The sequence below is a fragment of the Mauremys mutica genome, chromosome 1, assembly GCF_020497125.1.
Source record: "Mauremys mutica isolate MM-2020 ecotype Southern chromosome 1, ASM2049712v1, whole genome shotgun sequence".
NCBI classification, from domain to species: domain Eukaryota; kingdom Metazoa; phylum Chordata; order Testudines; family Geoemydidae; genus Mauremys; species Mauremys mutica.
Window position 1 is genome coordinate 353,041,544 of NC_059072.1, and position 16,425 is coordinate 353,057,968.

A 16,425-nucleotide genomic window follows, 5' to 3' on the forward strand; every position below is an offset into this window, starting at 1 on the left:
AACGAGGTTAGTTCAATCAGGGAGGATGAGGCCCTGTTCTAGCAGTTGAGTGAAAACCAAGGGAGGAAAAACTGGTTCTGTAGTTGGCAAGCCATTCACAGTCTTTGTTTAATCCTGAGCTGATGGTGTCAAATTTGCAGATGAACTGGAGCTCAGCAGTTTCTCTTTGAAGTCTGGTCCTGAAGTTTTTTTGCTGCAGGATGGCCACCTTAAGATCTGCTACTGTGTGGCCAGGGAGGTTGAAGTGTTCTCCTACAGGTTTTTGTATATTGCCATTCCTAATATCTGATTTGTGTCCATTTATCCTTTTCCTTAGAGACTGTCCAGTTTGGCCGATGTACATAGCAGAGGGGCATTGCTGGCATATATTACATTGGTGGACGTGCAGGTGAATGAACTGGTGATGGTGTGGCTGATCTGGTTAGGTCCTGTGATGGTGTCGCTGGTGTAGATATGTGGGCAGAGTTGGCATCGAGGTTTGTTGCATGGATTGGTTCCTGAGCTGGAGTTGCTATGGTGCGGAGTGCAGTTACTGGTGAGAACATGCTTCAGGTTGGCAGGTTGTCTGTGGGCGAGGACTGGCCTGCCACCCAAGGCCTGTGAAAGTGTGGGGTCATTGTCCAGGATGGGTTGTAGATCCCTGATGATGCGCTGGAGGGGTTTTAGCTGGGGACTGTATGTGATGGCCAGTGGAGTCCTGTTGGTTTCTTTCTTGGGTTTGTCTTGCAGTAGGAGGCTTCTGGGTACATGTCTGGCTCTGTTGATCTGTTTCCTTATTTCCTCGTGCGGGTACTGTAGTTTTGAGAATGCTTGGTGGAGATTTTGTAGGTGTTGGTCTCTGTCTGTGGGGTTAGAGCAGATGCAGTTGTACCTCAGTGCTTGGCTGTAGACAATGGATCTTGTGGTGTGCCCGGGATGGAAGCTGGAGGCATGAAGGTAGGCATAGCGGTCGGTAGGTTTTCGGTATAGGGTGGTGTTAATGTGACCATCAATTATTTGCACCGTAGTGTCTAGGAAGTGGACCTCACGTGTAGATTGGTCCAGGCTGAGGTTGATGGTGGGGTGGAAGCTGTTGAAATCGTGGTGGAATTTTTCCAGAGTCTCCTTCCCATGGGTCCAGATGAAGAAGATGTCATCAATGTAGCGTAGGTAGAGAAGGGGCGTGAGTGGACAGGAGCTGAGGAAGCGTTGTTCCAGGTCAGCCATAAAAATATTGGCATATTGTGGGGCCATGCGGGTGCCCATACCGGTGCCACTGATCTGGAGATATATATTGTCATCAAATTTGAAATAGTTGTGTGTGAGGATAAAGGCACAGAGCTCAGCAACCAGTTGCGCTGTGGCATCATCAGGGATACTGTTCCTGACAGCTTGTATTCCATCAGCGTGTCGGATGTTTGTGTAGAGAGCCTCTACATCCATGGTGGCCAGGATGGTGTTTTCTGGAAGGTCACCAATGCATTGTAGTTTCCTCAGGAAATCAGTGGTGTGTTAATATTAGGAATGGCAATATACAAAAACCTGTAGGAGAACACTTCAACCTCCCTGGCCACACAATAGCAGATCTTAAGGTGGCCATCCTACAGCAAAAAAACTTCAGGACCAGACTTCAAAGAGAAACTGCTGAGCTCCAGTTCATCTGCAAATTTGACACCATCAGCTCAGAATTAAACAAAGACTGTGAATGGCTTGCCAACTACAGAACCAGTTTCTCCTCCCTTGGTTTTCACTCAACTGCTAGAACAGGGCCTCATCCTCCCTGATTGAACTAACCTCGTTATCTCTAGCTTGCTTCTTGCTTGCCTATATAAACCTGCCCCTGGAAATTTCCACTACTTGCATCCGAAGAAGTGGGTATTCACCCACGAAAGCTCATGCTGCAAAACGTCTGTTAGTCTATAAGGTGCCACAGGATTCTTTGCTGCTCCTGTATTTTTTGTTCACTTAGAACAGGGGTGGCCAACTGGCAGCTCTGGACCTGCATGCAGCTCTACAAAAGATAATATGCACCTCCTGCCAGGAGCCAATTCTGGGGAAAAAATGGTGGGTGCTCAGCACCCAACGGCAGCCCTATCAGCCCCCCCACACCCTCTCCCAGTGCCTCCCGCCTGCCGGCACCCCCCCCTCATCAATGCCTTCCCCTCCCGTTTGCCTGCCGTGATCAGCTGTTTCGTGGCATTCAGGGGGTTCTGGAGGGGGAGGAGTGAGGAAGCGGCCAGACGTGTGCATCTCAGTTCAAATCTTCTAACTTGCAGCGTCATTTCGCTTCTAGCCATGCACATATGGATCAAGAATTCCCACAAGATTCTGAACTCCGCACTTTAAAACTGAAAACTTTGAAAAAACAAAAACAGTTCTTTCACCAGATTTGCCAACTGAGCGCAGACTGTAACATTAGCCTCCTATTATGTGGTCTGGCACATAGCCCATGCAAAAAAGCACTACTCTGAAGGCGAGTTTATAAAAATGTGCCTCTCTGATGTGATTTCAATCCTGTCACCAGAGAACGAGAATCTACAGAAGAAAATTTCTGGCCTACAGCTTTCAAGCCACACAACAGAATGCAGAATCTCCGACCTGAACAGTGACATCAAATTGCAATGCACTTGCAACTTCAGCAGTGTGAGTATCTGAGCATCGCTTTGGAAGTGTCATGCGATGTACAGGATAAACCTCAATTATCGGTATTTGTCCAGACAGTGTTTGACAACTGTGCTGCAAGGGAAGAACTCCTCGGTATCATGCCACTAAAGGACAGAACTCGTGGACGAGAGCTAAAGGAGGCATTGACATTGTTAGTTGCGAAACACCACTTCCCTTTACAGAAGCTCACAGCCATTGCAACAGACGGGGTTCTGTCCATGTGGGGATCTGTGAATGGATTAGCAGGGCTTTGTAAGTCTGACAAGAGCTTTCCCGAATTTTGGATATTTCACTGTATTATTCATCGGGAGCAACTGGTATCTAAAAATCTCAAATTTTATCATGTCATGAAATCTGTCTTGCACATTGTGAATTTCATTCACTCACATGCACTCAATCACAGACTATTTCAAAATCTAATTGAAGAACTGGATGAAGACGACTTCCCTGCCGATTTGCCATTTCACTGTGCAGTTCGATGGCTCTCAAGAGGTAAAGTTATTTGCTGTTTTTTCAAGCTCCTGGAACCAGTAAAATTGTTTATGGAGGAGAAGCACAGAATACACCCTGAACTTACAGATCCTGGGTGGGTTCTAAATTTGGCATTTCTTGCAGACATGCTGCTGCATTTGGATAAACTAAACGTGGACTTACAAGGAAAATTCCGGTTACTGCGTTCATGAACAAACTGCAATTGTTTTACAGACAAATGCTTGAGGGAGAGCCGATGCACTTTCCCTCAACGTCACAACTTCCAGTCAGATCAAAACAAGATGCATCAGAACCCCAAAAATGGAGCACAACTAGATATGTGAGTGTGATTACAGATCTTAAGGATAGTTTTGAGGAAAGATTCCAAGATTTGGAGCAGAAAAGTCCTCAAATCAGATTTCTGATTGACCCTTTTAGTGCTGAAGCCGATTGTCTGAAGCCCCCTTTAGTCACTGATGAAGCAACATCCCAGATGGAAATGATACGACTTTTGGAAGATGACAGATTGAAATCTGTTCAGAAGACAGAGGGGACCCTTATTTTCTGGAAATCTGTACCAAAGGATAAGTACCCCAACATCACACGTGCAGCCCTAAAATTAATCTCGATGTTTGCCTCAACCTATCTTTGTGAGTCTGTTTCCTAAACACTCAAACACGTGAAATCCAAGCACCGATCCGTTTTGATAGACAGACACTTCAGAGAACTGCTGCATGAGAGCACAACTGAACACAAACCAAACTTCAAGGGAATTGTTGAAAGCAAAGATTGCCAGAAGTCCCACTAAGTAAAAGGTTAAGACAAATTATTATAATTAATTATACATTATAAATGAAAAATATGCATTATCAAGTTATATAATGATGTGTGTGCATAGATACATATATAATCATTACATATATAATCATTACATAATACTGTGGCTCTTTGGCAATGTACATTGGTAAAATTCTGGCTCCTTCTCAGGCTCAAGTTGGCCACCCTGACTTAGAATTTCAGATCAAATTCTTTTTTAAGCACAACAAAGTGGCTATGGCTCATTAAGGACCAGACATATGCCAGGATGGAATGTCCTTCTCAACTTTAAACATAATATCTACCAGAATGCAAGAAAGTAGCAAATATAAGCTACAATTTGATGTACTGACAGGTACAATTAGATGTACATTAAAGGCATATTATCAGAAGTATTTCTTGGAAGAACAGGCTCGCTGGTTTTCTAACGTGGTTACTGGTTTTTTCCCTGAACAACTTTGATTTTAAAAAAATTAACACGACCAGAGTTACAGTATTCAATAGGGTGGCCCATTATAGGCCATCCTTTCATCAGTAATAAAGAGACTTCTTTAATCTGGAACAGAATCCCTGTATAGAGCATCTAAGACAAATCACTATTACTCATCTCTGGGAAATCAGTCCGGAGCCCTCTTGTATGTATCTGATACTGCACACAACTATCTGACACCAACCAATCAGACTGAGTCTAGCATTTTGTTTACGTTTCTCATACCTGTTACTGGGAAAACAATGAAATTTCAAATTAAATTCTCCTCAAAGCAGGTAAGGGAAAGTGGGAATCAGAAGAGGTACCTTGTACAACCTTTAACAACATACTTATTTATATTTTCCTCTCCTTTCCCCTACCCGTCACATTCCTGTTCCTGTCAGTTACCTCGTTAGCCAAAAGCAATTAATCCAAGTCTACAAATATTTATTCCATTTCCATGGAAGATGTTATTCCCTCTCAAAATGTAAGAGGAAGGTGTTCTCTCAAAGTAAAATAGAACATGACCATTAGCACCACAGGGTAGTATATAACTGCACTATAAGTAGCATTGTTGGGTGCTTTTGTGCAAGTAGGAAAACATAACTACTATGTTTAATTGTCAGCTCTCATTCAAATCCCTTCTAAAGACACCAGTTCTGTGATGCCCACAAGAAGTGAATTAATAATGGTAATATTTTAAAAACCAATGCATCCAGTTTTCTCTGTTTCTGCCATATTATAAACCCTTGGAAGCAAGGACAGTCTCTAATTTTGGTTCTCATGTAGAGTCAAGCCCAGCGTCCGTAATACATAACATAATATCAAATAGCACTTAGGACAGATTTTTACTAGCATTAATAAAATCATATTTGGGGAAGAGAGCTTACACTTGATGCTATTTCCAAAGATGTTTCATTTGGAGTGACTTGGTTAAAAAAACATTCATTTATATTTTCAAGGGTCTATTGCTTTGTTTCCAGAAGGATCTACCTACTAACTTTTGATTCCTGCAATAAGCTTTCACTGATTTTTTTTTGGGGGGGGGGGGGGGGGGAACAGTATGATAGATGCCACATTTTAAAGCAAAATGTAAAAAAACTAAATTGCACTCTGCAAACAACCACCATATTTAAATTACAAGTTACTTATGTGTTTCTCTGTGATTCTACACTAATGACTCCTGACATCATGTTAAACTTTCAGCTGGCCAAGCACAATCTACAAGAACTTGGTCTCTTGAATTGGAGCCAATCAATAGGGTCAGTAAAGACAATTTGCGGTAGTCACATGAATGGATCATTTATTGCATGGTTTTGTTTCTAGGCATGCTATGTCCATTTTTAGTCTCTACAGTCTATGGTTTCTTCAAGGTCAACCTTAGTTCAAGCTCTGGTGGCTGGGCTACACAATGCGAACCCATCTATTTGGACCAAGTCAAGAGGTTGCACAATATTACCCATCTAATTTACTGCTACATCCTTGCAGAATGTTAGGCATGGCGCTTAAAAGTACCAAAGGGTTACAGATCAGTTATTTGATTCAGTGTTGGAAAGAAAGCTTATCTAGCATCTGGAGTACACAGTGAACAATTTGCAAGCGTGCTAATTTGAACTGTTGTTCGGTACAATGACCTTGCAAGCTGTCGAGAGGCAGATTTTTTCTAATATTCCTTCACCACTCTATGTTCCTGTAAAGAAGAACCGCCTCTTCTATGCTACAGAACTAGCCATTGCAAGAAACAATTACTGAAGGTGTAGAAAAACTACTTCCCTGAACATTGCCTTGTTTATATGTGGATAATTGAACAGGTCGACTGTTAAACTGGACAAGACTTAGAGAAGAAATTTCTTAATAGTGTGAGCAATACAATACAGCTGTAGTACATAAGGAAAGAGGCTACTCTCAATATAGTCCTAAGTAACACAAAAGAGTTGGTTTCAAAATAATTACAGGTGGGCCACTGTATAATGATGGCCATAATATAATGAAGTACCACATCTTCAGAGGAGGAATCATACCACAGACTAGCACTGACTTTAAAAAGAGAGGAAAGTAGTCAAAAGAGCCCTAAAGTCAAAAGTGAGAAAATTAAAATCCTTAGACTAGGCATGGAGGCTACTGACGGACACCATAATAGAATTTCGGAAGTACCGAAACAAAGAAGGAAGCGGGAAAGCAAGAGTAAAAAAGATGATTAAAAGCAAGACACAAGGGGTCATTTAAACTGAATGGGTATCCTTCAAAAAATGCAAACCCAACCCCAGCAAAGACTGAAATTAGAAGAGAAACACTGAAGAGCTAACTGCCAAAGACACAAAAACAATTTAAAAATTATTTAATGCAAATAAGATGGAGAAAGAGAAGCTAAGAGATTTCTTTGCATCAGTCTTCACCAGAGAGGATGGTGGGGGAAGTTAACTATCCCAAACCTACTTTTTTTCATGTAGTAAAGATGAGGCACTATCAAACTGAGATGCCAAAAAGAGGTGGTGATGGAAGAAATTGATAAATTATCAGGCAACAAGTCTGTAAAACTAGATGACAGAAATCTGAGCATTCTGAGGGAACTTACGAATGAAGCAGCTTTGGTTCTTACAAAAATAAGCAATCTCATGGGTGACCCACGGAATTATAAATCAATAAGTCTTACTTCCATATCAAGTAAACTGGTTGAAATAATAAACAAACATAGAATTCTGAAACACCTAGATGAACATGGTGTGATAGGGACAAACCAGCACAACTTCTGTAAAAAAATTTGCTTCTCTAAATCAGATAGAATTCTTTGAGCATTTCAAAAACCATAGTGGATAAAGGGAAACTAGTTTCTTTAATTTTCTGGATTTTCAAAAAGCCCTTGATGAAGTCCCTTGCAAAAGGCTATTATAGAAATTAAGCAGTCAATAGATGAGAGGTAAGGAACAGTCATGGATTAGAAACTAGCTAAGAGAGAAAACAGAGTAGGATTAAATGTTCAATTTTCAACATGCTAAAAAGTCAACAGCGAGTTGCCCCACGATCCCTTACTATGACCTGAGTTAATATATTAATCACTGGCCTGGAAAATGAAGTGAAACTGGCGTAGCAACATTTGCAGAGACTATATTGTCACTCTGTCTGGAGTGTCTCATGACTGTGAGTGCTACCAGAGCAGACTGTCAAGAATAGGGCGAACGCCCCAAACTGGTGGTGTGTTCTATAATTAGATTTCATCAAGCCAGTAACAAATGTGAATTCCTGGATCACTATAACAGTCTTTAACATGGAGTCACAGACTCTCCAGTCTGTCTTGTCACCCAGACAAACTGGACTTAGTGATAAATGGCTACTTATACCAAAAATCACACAATGTTCAGGTTGCTTCCTGTCACAACAGATCAGTCTCTCACTCCAAATCAATTGATACCATAGAATCTCTATGGATAATGATTCCATGCTTGAATAATAAGAATATAGCAGTAGGGATATATTACTGACCACCTGACCAGGATGATGTAGTGACTGTGAAATGCTCAGGGAGATTAGAGAGGCTATTAAAATAAAAAAACTCAATAATAATGGGGGATTTCAACAATCCCCATACTGACTGGGTACATATCACCTCAGGATGGGATGCAGAGATAAAGAGCTTGACACCTTAAATGACTGCTTCTTGGAGCACCTAGTCATGGAACCCACCAGAGAAGCAATTCTTGATTTAGTCTTAAGTGGAGCACAGGATCAGGTCCAAGAGGTGAATATAGCTGGACCGCTTGGTAATAGTACCATAATATAATTAAATTTAACAACCCTGTGGCAGGGAAAACACCACAGCAGTCCAGCACTGTAGCATTTAATTTCACAAAGGGGAACTACACAAAAATGAGGAGGTTAGTTAAACAGAAATTAAAAGGTACAGCAACAAAAGTAAAATCCCTGCAAGCTGCATGAAAACTTTTTAAAGACACCATAATAGAGGCTTAATTTAAATGTATACCCCAAATTAAAAAACATAGTAAGAGAATAAAAAAAGAGCTAAATAACAAAGTAAAAGAATCAGTGAGAGGCAAAAAGGCATGCTTTAAAAAGTGGAAGTTAAATCCTAGTGAGGAAAATAGAAAGGAGCATAAACTCTGGCAATGAAGTGTAAAAATATAATTAGGAAGGCCAAAAAAGAATTTGAAGTACAGCTAGCCAAAGACTCAAAAAGTAATAGCAAAAAATGTTTTAAGTACATCAGAAGCAGGAAGCCTGTTAAACAACCAGTGAGGCCACTGAACGATTGAGATGCTAAAGGAGTACTCAAGGATGATAAGGCCATTGAAGAGAAACTAAATGAATTCTTTGCATTGGTCTTCACAGTTGAGGATGTGAAGGAGATTCCTAAACCTGAGCCTTTTTTTTTTTAGGTTCTGAAGGAACTCATATGTGAAATTGCAAGACTACTAACTGTCATCTGGAACCTATCATTTAAATCAGCTTCTGTACCAAATGACTGGAGGTTAGCTGTGACGCCAGAAGTGACCCCGGCAATTACAGGGCAGTAAAAGCCTGACTTCAGTACCAGGCAAACTGGATGAAACTATAGTTAAAGAACAAAATTGTCAGATACATAGATGAACATAATTTGTTGGGGAATAGTCAACAGTTTTTGTAAAGGGAAATCATGCCTCACCAATATACTAGAATTCCTTGAGGAGGTCAACAAGCATGTGGACAAGGGGGATCCAGTGTATTTAGATTTTCAGAAAGCCTTTAAAAAGATCCCTCACCAAAGGCTCTTAAGCAAAATAGGCAGTCATGGGATAAGAGGGAAGGTTCTCTCATGGATTGGTAACTGTTTAAAAGATAGGAAACAAAGGGTCAATTTTCTGAATGGAGAGAGGTAAACAGCAGTGTACCCCAGGGGTCTGTACTGGGCCCAGTCCTATTCAACATATTCATAAATGATCTGGAAAAAGTGGTAAATTGTAAGGTGGCAAAATTTGCAGATGATACAAAACTACTCAAGGTAGTTAAGTCCCAGGCAGACAGTGAAAAGCTACAAAAGAATCTCTCAAAAGTGGGTGATTGGGCAACAAAATGACAGATGAAATTCAGTGTTGATAAATGCAAAGTAATGTGCACTCGAAAACATAATCCCAACTATACATATAAAACGATGAGGTCTAAATTAGCTGTTACCCCTCAAGAAAGAGATCTTGGAGTCATTGTGGATAGTTCTCTGAAAACATCCACTCAATGTGCAGCTGCAGTCAAAAAAGCAAACAGAATGTTGGGAATCATTAAGAAAGGGATAGATAAGACAGAAAATATCATATTGCCTCTATATAAATCCATGGTACGCCCACATCTTGAATTCTACGTGCAGATGTGGTTGCCCCATTTCAAAAAAGATATATTGGAATTGGAAAAGGTTCAAAAAGGCAACAAAAATGATTAGGGGTATGGAATGGCTTCCATATGAGGATAGATTAATAAGACTGGGACTTTTCAGCTTGGAAAAGATACGACTAAGGGAGGGATATGATAGAGGTCTATAAAATCATGTCTGGTGTGGAGAAAATAAATAAGATAAGAAAATGTTATTTAGTCCTCATAACACAAGAACTAGGATTCACCAATGAAATTAATAGGCCGCTGGTTTAAAACAAACAAAAGGAAGTATTTTTTCACACAACCCACGGTCAACCTGTGGAACTCCTTGCCAGAGGATGTTATGAAGGCCAAGACTATAACAGGGTTCAAAAAAGAACTATATCAATTCATGGAGGATAGGTTCAATGGCTATTAGCCAGGATAGGGCAGGCATGGCAGGCATGGTATCCCTAGCCTCTGTTTGCCAGAAGCTGGGAATTGGCGACAGGGGATGGATCACTGATGATTACCTGTTCTGTTCATTCCCTCTGAGGCACCTGGCATTGACCACTGTCGGAAGACAGGATACTGGGCTAGATGGACCTTTGGTCTGACCCAGTATGGGCCGTTCTTATGTTCTTAGATCTAACACCAAAGACAACGCCTATAGCTAACCCTGTAATAAACTATCTAAAGGTCTATTAACTAGGAAAAAGAACTAAGATAATTTACCGGTTAAAGCAAGCAAACATATATACACAAATGAGTTATCTAAATCCTAAGAGTGACAGAGTTGTAGTGATCTGTCAATTCAAAGAGTCTTCCAGGATGGACGTTGGGGATTTCTGCCTCAGTTAAGAGTGTTCAAACAGTGAAGAGAGAGAATTTTTTTTCCTATGACTTTGTTTTATTTCCTTCATTCAGCTTCCAAGCAGACATGCCAAACCCACCAAAAAAAAAACTCTCATCGCACACAGAAATTGGGCTTGTTTTTTCCTTAATTGGCTTGTGAGTTGGCTAGTTCCTTGCACGCAGCATTTCCTAGGTGCGGTAGGGTATTGTAATCCTTTGTATTGCAATGTTCCTTGATGGCCCATCTGATTTTGATAGTTCTTCTGGATGGGCTGGAAGGACAATTCTGGTGTCTGGGTTCATGAGTTCAGAGCAAACATTTTTAGAGGTATAAATCAAAACTTACATATTTTCTTATAGCATGGAATACTGACATTACAAGTGAGATTAATGCATGCCGCATTACATTAATCTCAGAGAGTCTATATACTAAATACATTCTGATAATGCTGGGATTCAAAATTAGCTGTAACCATTCAGGAAGGAAATCTGGCCATCATTGTGGATGGTTCAATGAAAACCTCTTCTCTATGAGCAATGGCGACCAACAAACGTTGAGTTATATCCAACAGTGTTTCTCAGTCACCTCCAGGGTGTTTAAAAAAAAAGTTGTGACGCACTGAAAATTGTATTACAATCTAAAGCAAAGAAAACCTCGCTCCTCCACTCTCCACTGTCAAACTGTCTGGAATTGCTCACGAATGCGAGTACCAACCTGGGGACAGACTGTTAGAAACCAGGGCACAAAACCCGAACTTAGATTTCACCAACCAAGTATCAAGTATGAACTCCTTGGGCACTACAGACATGGAGTTACAGACAGTTCCCTTGGGTACTCCAATCTATCTTGCCACTTACCTGAACTTGCCTTTGTGACAGACAGATGATCTCTTACACCAAAAATCACAATAATTTTCAGGTTACTCCCAGTCCCAAAAGGACCAGTCTCTTACCCCAGGTCAAGTGCACCCTAAATCTCGCACCAAAGACAACATTTGTAGCCAATTCTATCATAAACTAATTAAAGGTTTATTAAATAGGAAAAAGGAATAAGTTATTTACAACGTTAAAGTAGGTAAACATACACATGCAAATGAGTTATAGTCTTTAGGTTCCAAAAAGTAATAGAAGCTGCCGCAATATGCGAGGTCTATAAATCCTCTAGGCTTAACCCAAGCCAAACAGCTGCGGATCCCTTTCCTATGCTTAGAAATCTTTGCCCCTCAGATTTCAAGCAGCATAGAGATAATTTCTTCTTGACAAGGATTTTTATGCCCTTTCCCTCCAAGTTCAAGCTGATGGAACAAGTGCTTGTGCACATCTCCTCTTCATGGGTGTGGGGGGAGCAAACAATAAGGTTTTTTGTCCACTGATGTTGCACAATGGTTTGTCTGGTGTCTATGGGACTACTTTTGTTGGAGGGGAGATGACACCTCTTATGGTAAACTAGTATTTCACACTTGGTAATACTTCTCTCCTGATTGGGTTTACAGTTTCAGAACAAATACTTTTATAGGGACTGAGTAAACAATTAAATATTAACTTATAACACTGGATACAGATATTGTAAGTTAGATTAATACATGCAGCATCCTACAAGCATTTCATAAAGTCTAAACATTAAACACATTCTTATAAACTTAACATCTATTTTAACAATGCTAACACACAGGTGAGCCAGACTGGCTTCCAGCTATGCATTTGTTACTGTTCAGTGAGGCCTAGGGGCCTTGGCATGAGCTGGTAGTTGGCCTGCCAGCGTCAAACCCACACACCCTTCCTTATCCTTCAAGGTCAAATAGTCTCTGTCAGTCTTTTGAAACAACAACAAAAAATTATATAGGGTTATAATTGTTATCACTGATACATTTTAACTCATATATTTACTATAAAAATATGGAGGGACAGGGCCTCACATTTTTTTTTTACTTTGAATAAAGGGTTGTCAACCTGAAAACACTGAGAAACATTGGCATAAAGTAATGGGATAGAAAACAATACTGAATATGTCACGGTGCCTTTCTAGAAATCAACGGTCACTCTCACCACTTATACTGTGTTCAATACCAGCCACCTTTGTGACAGATGATCTCTTTACAACTTAAAAAAAGGTTCAAAAATGGCTGACAAGAAGGGCTAATATGCTAGGAAACACTACCATATGAAAAGAGGCTGAAAGGTTTGAAACTGTATGGCATAGAGAAGAATAAGAAAGGACACCAAAGTGGTATACAAATCATACATGGTACAGAAAAAGTAAATCAGGTGCTACTATTTTCCCCTCTCATAACACAAGAACAAAGGACATAATGACAGGCAACAAATTAAAAACGGATTAAAATAGTTTTACACAAATACATAACTAGCCTGTAAAACTCATTGCTCAAAATAATATAATTGAGGCCAAGAGCTTGGAATGATTAAAAAAGAGACTTGAGATTACTATGGATAACGAGAACATCAACCATTACATCAGAACGGATGTTTTTAAAAGAAGGGCTATAAATTCTGATGTTTAGTTTATAGTCTGAATCATCAACCAAAAGACATTAGGAAGAAACTTCTCCTAGGGGCAGATTATTCCATATTTGCCCACTACAAGTATTCTTGCATATACCACTGAAGCACCAAGTTCTGGTCACTATCAGATACATGATACTGGACTAAGTAGGCCCACTGGTGTGATCCAGGAGGGCCATTCCTGTTGCATTTGATTATCTAAGTTATTTGTCAAAGTCTGTGAAGGTAAAGCTGAGGTTCTTCAAGTGTCTAGGACAGGGGTCGGCAACCTTTCAGAAGTGCTGTGCCGAGTCTTCATTTATTCACTCTAATTTAAGGTTTTGCATGCCAGTAATACATTTTAATGTTTTAGAAGGTCTCTTTCTATAAGTCTATAATATATAACTAAACTATTGTTGTATGTAAAATAAATAAGATTTTTAAAGTGTTTAAGAAGCTTCATTTAAAATTAAATTAAAATGCAGAGCCCTCTGGACCGGTGGCCAGGACCCCGGCAGTGTGAATGCCACTGAAAATCAGCTCGCGTGCCATGTTCGGCAGGCGTGCCATAGGTTGCCTACCCCTGGTCTAGGATATGGATTCTTCTTGCAGAACATTGGCAGTTTGTGCAGATTGAACAAAATATTGATCATTTTTACTCAGGAAAGCTATTCCTGATCATTCCCTGTGTTATTTCCAGTTTTGCAACAACTAACAGTCCACAATGAAAAAGATCTTTCAGTGTTAATAACGTTACACTGAACAAGGAGGATTTTGTGTTTTATTTTTCAAAAATAAATAGCTTTTCTGCACTAAATCTGTCATTGCCCTGAGGACTGAGGGCAAAACCTGTGTAAAAGTAGTACAGCCTCAAACTTTTATGAGTATGGATTTACATCACCCTTTATACACTTTGTTTTAGCTCTTTACCCTATCTGATATATTTTGGCTAAAGGCTGCCTTCTAATTGAGTTTCTTGCTGTGAGTTTTCAAGCTGCTTTGCAGATAAGATAGCTCAGATCCAGGCCACACTGGCAGCTTCAATGGCAGCAGAACTGCACTGAGAACAAGAGTCAATGCTACTTCAGCATGAATTCCACCCAGTTTTGGACACTGAGGTTTCTTCAGGAGCCACCAGGGAAGTGCAACCTGCAATGTGGGACCATGTCCCCTCTTGTTTAGTAAAATCTTCATGGGGGACATTTGAGCTGTTACTAGAAGAGACTGTCAGCGCCTCATATTGAGAGGGCAAGCCTCTCTTAAATGGATGACTTCCGTCATGCTCAAGACAGGGAACATTATTTCCCTTCTAATTTTCCCCCTCAAAGATATGATCTTGCAGGATTCCCACTCTTGGGTTACAGCTCCTTACTATGAGCCTGGGACACTCTTAGTCCTTAAATTGTTTAAATCTCGAGGGAAGCAGTACCATGGTACAGAACAAGACCCCCTGCTAGCCACCATGCAGCAACCTACTACTAGTATAAATATCGCATTCCAAATGCTCCAGTCAGTTGCTTCGACTGTATTGTGTTATTGGCATAAGGATGATACAAGAGGAGAGCAGCATTTGACGTTCAGATATGGTTCCCATAAAATTGCCTGTAGCTCAGCTCCAGTAGAAGCTCTTCTTCGGGAATGAGACACTGTCCCAGCCATGTTACATTTACATTTTGTTTTTCCTGTTTTCTGTTTGCCCTGTTACAAAATGGTCCAAAATACACAAGCAGATTTATGACTACTCCAAATAAAAGCTATCAGGTTCTAAGCAGGGCAGAAAGCTATTATCAGAAAAGAGAAGTGGTGAGACCATGGAAGCATACTATAAACCTAGCAATTTTTTCTTAACCTGCCTTCTATTTAGTAGGTGGAATCAAAGACGGATTTAAGAGGATGAGGACAGAAGATTAACAGGTATGTGTCTGAATTTCAAAACAGAAAGGTAGACACAAAGGAGTGTTTTAAAATTATATGGACAATGGAAGCTTAGAGTAATGCCACTGCAGTGTGGGAAGAAATCCTGCAATTTTCTTGTTGCTTCGGTAGTGAGTTCCGGAACAAGGAGATGGTAGTAAGGAGAAGAATGCATGTGGGTATATATTTATTTACACTCACATGCTAAACCTTAGAGAGATACGATAAGGAGAAATATGATGGTTCATATTACACTATGTAAAACCAGTTTATATAGTACATACCTTCTTTCAAGTTTGAGAAAAAGCAGACTAAAACGGACTTAGTATACAAATGTTAACATCCTCTTCCCTTAACCTCTTATAGAGTTTTTGGAACATTAAAGACAGATTGCTAGGACTGTTTGCCTGAACAGTACACTGGTTAGTTAAAATGACTGTTTTCTTTTCTGGAGCAACTCTGATATTATTTAAACCAAATTTAGCAGCCACCACTGCTCAGATCAGGGATCTCAAACATGCGGCCCGTGGAGTTATTTGCTCTGGCCGGCCAAGCTCCCCGCCTCCCCCACAGAGTTATTTCCTGCAGCTGCCAAGCTCCCCTCACCCGCCACCTCCCCACCACTCTGTCTACCTCCAGGTGCTTCCCACCACCAAACAGCTGTTCAGCAGCGCATAGCACTTTCCAGGAGGGAGGGGGGAGGAGCGGGGAGCTGCGCACTCAGGGGAGGAGGCAGAGAAGAGGGATGGGCAGGGATTTGGGGAAGGGGTTGGAATAGGGGCAGGGAGGGGGCGGAGTTGGGGTGGGGACTTTGGGCAAGGGGTTGGAATGGGGGCGGGGGAAGGGGTTGGAATGGGGGCAGGGGAAGGGTGGGAAGAGGCAGGGCAGAGGCGGGGCCTCATGGAAAGGATGGAATGGGGCAAGGGCAGGGGTAGAAGGGGGGGTTTTGTATCTTTATATGAAAAGGTGTCAGTGATGCAGTCCTCGGGCCAATGTACTAGTCCTCATGTGGCCCTCGTGGTGATTTGAGTTTGAGATCCCTGGCTTAGATGGAGCTCAATTGGAATCCTACATTCAAACAAAATCTATGTAAATGCCAAACGTACAGGTAATTTAAAAAAATCCTCCTAAGGTTTTTCCTTAAGTCAAACTATATTTCTGTTTGAGGGCACAGAACATTATAAAAGCCTCCTTGCATGCAGAATATATTCTGATTGGACTACTCTCATTTTGCTGATAATTTTTCAGTAAAAGGTTGAGTATAAAATAGCATTCAAGAAAATGAATTTTAATTTATAAATACAGAAGACACTAAGAAATCCTCTAACCATTCAACTACACCCACCCCCTCTCTAATCCACAGGGATAAACCCAACAAATTCATATGCCTGTTAATTAGCTCTTATTGCCTGCCACACGTA

General features: G+C 40.7%; 1 protein-coding gene across 9 annotated transcripts in view; it reads right to left on the reverse strand.

Moving 5' to 3' along the window:
- FAM168A (family with sequence similarity 168 member A) overlaps window positions 1-16,425 on the reverse strand; it is a 346,961-nt gene that overhangs the window by 226,794 nt on the left and 103,742 nt on the right. The window lies entirely within an intron of this gene.